At 40.5% G+C, this 6,724-nt stretch overlaps 1 long non-coding RNA gene across 1 annotated transcript; it reads left to right on the top strand.

Annotated features, from left to right (window-relative positions):
- Window positions 1-209: 209 nt before the first annotated feature.
- LOC135538993 (uncharacterized) lies at window positions 210-3,672 on the top strand. The gene is made up of 5 exons (XR_010455525.1): window positions 210-420; window positions 740-1,046; window positions 1,255-1,377; window positions 1,919-1,958; window positions 3,058-3,672. It is a non-coding gene; the product is annotated as an uncharacterized LOC135538993 (long non-coding RNA).
- Window positions 3,673-6,724: the final 3,052 nt, after the last annotated feature.

Genomic DNA, 6,724 nt, shown 5'->3' with positions numbered 1-6,724 from the left:
ACTTACATACACTTGATATACCCCCCAGTCTTGGGGTGCTGTCAGAATCTATCATTGTTTCTCGAGCAGGAAGTGGACCTTTTGACATGTGTATTTACTGTTATGCAGTATGTGATGGGTGCACTGCATAGCCCTTAGACACAGCCCAAGAGATGTGTGGTCATTGTGAAAGTAACACTTAGAATACATTTACACAGCACCAATTCCTCCTCTCGGCCAGCGGCAGATCATGTAACTGGGTCAAACCTGTCAAAGGACCATCACTTTGGATAACTTTAGTTTGACTTTTGTTCTGCTGTTAGTCTGAGCATAAAATATTGGACTAACGTCTGGTTCTGCAGTGGGTCAGTATGTGTGGAAGACGTGCATTCAGGCTTTCTCTGCTTCTGCTGGTGTGGTGTGTGTGCACAGCCTTAGAAGGTAAGATGTGTCCTGTTCTCAAACACACAGCCTGCATGTACAGTTTGTACAACACTGAAAAGGAAAGGGGTTCTGTCCTCATGTTTCATTTGTTACATTGTAACGGCATTATTATTACCTCATAAGAATAGGAGTTCTACTCAGCACAGTCTGAACTGCATTTATGGAAGCAGAAACATTTGCGTCAGAATATATATATGCACACACACACACAACTTTCTCTTATGCAACAAACTGGGCATTGCAATTGTAGTCAATGCAAAACAAACATTTGAAATGAAACAATACACTTACAACCCATTTTCCTTCATGTTTACAGAGATTCAAGTGAAAACATTAGAAACAGGAACAGATTTGGGCACTCTTTCCTGTCCAAACCAAACCATTCATGACATGATGTTTGTAATATGTAAGATGATAAGTGGTGGGAGTGAGTGTCGAGTGTCTCTTCGGTTTGACCAAAATGGTACAGACAGCACTTGTGACCCCAGAGTCACACTGCAGACAGAGAATGACAGTGTTTCTAAACATCACCAACATACAACCATCTGATGAAGGGAACTACACCTGTCAGTGTGTATTTAATGGAGGAACAGATAATTTGCATCTCAATATTTCTGTCAATGGTAAGTGTTTGGTTTGCGTGTCACATTTATCTTGAACTGTGAATGTTTGCTCTCATTTAGTCACTTCTCCCATCTCAGTCCAAGTGAACTGGATTGTATAAAAATAGTCTTCAAATTGAACATCTGTCAACAATTTTAATGACCAGAGTGGAGGAAGAGAAACAAGCCATATAGGATCACAATGAGTTCTTCCCCTTTTCTTTTTCAGGATCCCATGTCACAAACAACCTTTCTTTCCAACGACCTTTCAATGTCATGATAATAACAGCCTTTGCAGGATTTGTAGCCGTCGTGGTCCTTGTTGGAATAATCAGAAGAAATGTCATCTCAAGTAAGAGATTCTTATTAGCTTGTTAAAAGAAAAGTTGATGGCTATTTGACATATTTGGTAATTTAATTAATCAATTCCTTTGTTATGGAGGTACTGTAATAATATAATGTAAGTTCAATCTCAAATAGCAATCTGATCTACAATTGATATAGAGAACTATGAGACTCAGAAATATGCAGGTAGGCTATACTTTAGGTCCAAGATTTGTTTGTGCTCGCTTGCCAACTAAATGTCAAGGGTGTGACTATGAGTGACAAAGAGCTGCCAAGAGAGCATGAACAGATCTAACTGAAGTCGTATGAAATACATGAGGGTGTGACATAGGCTACTTGACCTACATTCAAGTCTGACTCGATAAGGTTAATGTAGGTCACTAATAACTGTCAATTTCTCACTTCCTGCCTTGTCAAAAATTAGTGTTGGAACAAAACGTGCATGCAGCCACGCACAAACACACATAATATTTTGTTCCAGAAAGCATCTGCTGTGTAAAACTATGTTATGCTACATTCATTCACTGGTCTTCTCTTCTTTTACACAGCAGGAGAACAAAGCAGAAAGCGGTGTACACCTTTAAAGAGGTGATGCAACATCTTTTCTGTCAGGGCTGTTACTGCTTGATGTTTTTTTTTTTTTTTTTTTTTACCTTTATTTAACCAGGCAAGTCAGTTAAGAACACATTCTTATTTTCAATAACGCCCTGGGAACAGTGGGTTAACTGCCTGTTCAGGGGCAGAATGACAGATTTGTAACATGTCAGCTCGGAGGTTTGAACTCACAACCTTCTGGTTATAGTCCAACGCTCTAACCACTAGGCTACCCTGCCGCCCCAGGGTAGCCTAGTTACCTGGAGACTCGTAAGACTGTCAGGGCTGTTATTCAGGGCTGTTACTTGATGTTACCTGGAGTCATAAGACTGTCAGGGCTGTTACTGCTTATTCTGTTACCTGGAGTCATAAGACTGTCAGGGCTGTTACTGCTTCTTCTGTTACCTGAGTCATAAGACTGTCAGGGCTGTTACTGCTTGATGTTACCTGGAGTCATAAGACTGTCAGGGCTGTTACTGCTTGATGTTACCTGGAGTCATAAGACTGTCAGGGCTGTTACTGCTTCTTCTGTTACCTGGAGTCATAAGACTGTCAGGGCTGTTACTGCTTCTTCTGTAACCTGGAGTCATAAGACTGTCAGGGCTGTTACTGGGAGTCATAAGACTGTCAGGGCTGTTACTGCTTGATGTTACCTGGAGTCGTAAGACTGTCAGGGCTGTTACTGCTTATTCTGTTACCTGGAGTCATAAGACTGTCAGGGCTGTTACTGCTTCTTCTGTTACCTGGAGTCATAAGACTGTCAGGGCTGTTACTGCTTGATGTTACCTGGAGTCATAAGACTGTCAGGGCTGTTACTGCTTGATGTTACCTGGAGTCATAAGACTGTCAGGGCTGTTACTGCTTGATGTTACCTGGAGTCATAAGACTGTCAGGGCTGTTACTGCTTCTTCTGTTACCTGGAGTCATAAGACTGTCAGGGCTGTTACTGCTTGCTGTTACCTGTAATGGTAAGGCATCTGCAGACTATGCTCTATCACATTTTCAATTGAATTTGCCAACATTTACAAATATTTCCAAAGCCCCATATAAGATTTTACAGTAATATGTTGACATATTGTTAATGTCTTTGTAGGTGGAGCAACAGGACATTGAGCCCTACAGCACGTTCACAAGGAGAGACAATGAACTTTACTCAACTCTCCAGCTGACACCTTCTAACCCCTGACCTCTGGCACCGTTGACCACTGACGACATGGCATTAGACACCTTTTTCTATCACTAGGGGTTAAATACTATTTCACCAGCCCTGGATATACAACTGTACAGTATATCTTGATTACTGTAATGCCCCTATTTTTACAGCTGATACACTGACTTTATATAGTTCCATTGATTGGTTACTGACACCTGGCTGAATAGGTCCTGTACTGTAGATCGTCTTCTGTTGCTGTGAATATCAGCACTTACTGTATGACTCATGTACATTCTGTTAGGTAGAACCAATGTTCCTGTGGACAGATGTGATCATGTGCATTTCCACCAGGTGTCAGTGTTTTGCATTTGTAAAATATATTCCTTTGCAGCAGTATGTACAGTCATCATCACAACATGCTTCATGACAATGCATTTTCCTTGCTTTCAATGGTCCATCGCCATTTATCATGTAGGCCTACATTAATTACATGTTCAGGTGAAGAGATGTAACGACAAAACTAAAGCATTCATTAAAACTTCACTTCCAAACAGATCCATGGCCTCTATAGTAATATGTATACGTATGGATCTAACCCAGCATGTACACTCGAGGAAAACAAACCATTATCTACAGTACATCATGCTTATATAATATAAGAACCCTTCAGCCTTGTGGTGGAGCAGAATCTATCATTGTTTGTGTATAAAGGAGGAAGTGGACCTGTTGATGTGGCTGTAGTTAATAATTCGGCCTCGTGGTGCTTTGCAAAGACCAGGATGCACTAGCAGAGGTCCAAGTGTTTCTGTGTGAAACAGTAAGACAGGTAGAAGCTAGAAAATAGCACCACTTCCTCCTCTCAGCTCTCAAGGTCCATTATGACTAGTCAACCCAAGTTTTACTTTGTTTCTCTATTGAACAACTAGCATTGGATAGACGTTGAGTTATGTACTCGGTCTGAGCAGACAACATTGAGTAATGTTTGGTTCTGCAGTTGGCCAGTATGTTTGTATTCAGGCTGCTTCTGCTTCTGGTGCAGTTACCAAATAAGGTATCAACTTTACTTTGACAGAAATGTTATAGGTGCAAAATCCTCTCACAAGCTCCCTCACAAACCACAGTGGCCTCATTTATAACAATTGCGTAAATTTCACACTAATGCGTGTGCCATTTCTGAAAAGACTGGGCACCTGCATGTTTCCAATTATAAATCAGACCTGTCTTGAAACTGTATGCGCATGAAATAGTATTAAAACTCTGCCTGAAAATGCCCATCATTCAGCTGTGATTGGTCCTGGTGCACCAAAACAAACAAAAAGTGTCAAGGGAAGCCAGTCTGGATTTGGTTTCAGACCAATCACATCACAAGCCAAATGTCTTTATTGACAGAAAAAAAACGTAAATTGTTGCATCTCGTTGTGTTGTACTACGTTGGCTAACTATCTAGATAAAAATCTGCCCTTTCCTAAATTAGCCATGGATGGAGATTTAGACTTGTGCCTTTACTTAATTCTCTGTACTGGCCAATGATTATAACATTGATTCTGATCCAACCATAAATTAATACATTGTGCCCCTGGCTTGAGAGGATGGAAGTTCAACATGTAGCTAGATGTAGTATGCTAATGTTAACTATCTATCCTGGTGTATCATTGTCCATGAAAGGAAGTGAGTCTAGCGAGCAAGTATTTTAGCCAGGTAGCCTAGGACAATAAAAACTAAAAGCGTGTACTGTTTGACAGTGATAGACCATTTAGGCAACATGAAAGAGGATGTCTGTAACGGCATTCCTCCTCCTCTTCTGAGGAGGAGAAGCGAAAGGATCGGAGGACCAATGCGCAGTGTAAGTGTCCATAACGTTTATTTAAAGACAAACTGAACACTACAAAACAATAAACGTGATACGAACAAAACCAAAACAGTACTTTGTGGCAACAAACACTCACACGGAAACAAACACCCACAAACCAAAAGTGAAACCCAGGCTACCTAAGTATGATTCTCAATCAGAGACAACTAATGACACCTGCCTCTGATTGAGAACCATACTAGGCTAAACTCAAAACCCCAACATAGAAAAACACAGACTGCCCACCCCAACTCACGCCCTGACCATACTAAATAAAGACAAAACAAAGTAAATAAAAGGTCAGAACGTGACAATAGCATTGGTGTTTATCTGCAAGTAGGGTGAGTCAACATGTTTATTCTACTTGCACACACACACAGAAATCAGTACCATGGACAGCCACATATTTAGCTTATGTTGATTGGACTAAATAGTTTTTGGTATCTTTTAGTTATCACTTTATTAGACTATGCATAGGTGATTAGATGGTGAAATGGTGCTGGAATAGTGGAGGCAGCTCCTGTTTTCTTTGACTCGAGGATAGCAATATGTTTTGTAGACTTGTATAATTAATTTTAGAAAGATGGTTGAATTTATTCTGCCACGGTCTTCTTATTGTCTCAGCCTTTAGGAGCAGATTTGGGAACTCTTACCTGCCCAAACCATTAACGACATTATTTATGTAATATGTAAGCTAGAGTGATAGGTAGTGGGAATGACTGTCAAGTGTAATATCTGACCAAAAAAATATTGGTACAGACAACACTTGTGACCCCAGAGTCACACTACAGATACAGAGTGGTGGAGTGTTTCTACACATCACCAACATACAACCATCTGATGAAGGGAACTACACCTGTGAGTGTGTATTTAATGGAGGAACACATTCTTTGCATCTCAATATAATAGTGAAGACATCAAAACTATGAAATAACACATGGAATCATAGCATCCAAAAAAGTGTTAAACTAATCAAAATATATCTTAAATTCTTCAAAGTAGCCACCCTTTGCCTTGATGACAGCTTTGCACACTCTTGGCAGTCTCTCAACCAGCTTCATGGAGGTAGTCACTTGGAATGCTTTTTCAACAGTCTTGAAGGAGTTCCCACATATGTTGAGCACTTGTTGGCTGTTTTTCCTTCACTCTGCAGTCCAACTCATCCCAAACCATTTAAATTGGGTTGAGGTTGGGTGATTGTGGAGGCCAGGTCATCTGATGCAGCACTCCATCACTCTCCTTCTTGGAGAGTCTTCTTTGTAGGCTCCGAGGTGCTTGCTGGGTGCACATACATAGCATTCGGAAAGTATTCAGACCCCTTCCCTTTTTCTACACTTTGTTACTTACAGCAGAGGTGGCCAACTCCAGTTCTTGAGGCCTGATTGGGATGGAGAAAAAGTGTGACACCAAACACAGCTGATTAATCAAATTGGATTCTAAACTGAAGATCATGATTAGGTGACTATTTGCATCAGTTAACGCAGCCTTGTTCTAAAATTGATTAAATACCTTTTTTTCCCCCTCATCAATCTACACACAATACCCCATAATGACAAAGCAGAAGAAAAAAAACGCATGTTTTACAATAAAAAAAATATGTGTATTTACAAAAGTATTCAGATCCTTTGCTATGTGAATCGAAATTGAGCTCAGGTGCATCCTGTTTCCATTGATCATCCTTGAGATGTTTCTACAACTTGGAGTCCACCTGTGGTAAATTCAATTGATTGGACATGCCTGCTTCTGGAGACGGAATGA

Source organism: Oncorhynchus masou, unplaced genomic scaffold, assembly GCF_036934945.1.
Source record: "Oncorhynchus masou masou isolate Uvic2021 unplaced genomic scaffold, UVic_Omas_1.1 unplaced_scaffold_1317, whole genome shotgun sequence".
Classification (NCBI taxonomy): domain Eukaryota; kingdom Metazoa; phylum Chordata; class Actinopteri; order Salmoniformes; family Salmonidae; genus Oncorhynchus; species Oncorhynchus masou.
The sequence above is the reverse complement of the archived record's forward strand: the minus strand, read 5'-3'. Positions and strand labels throughout refer to the sequence as shown.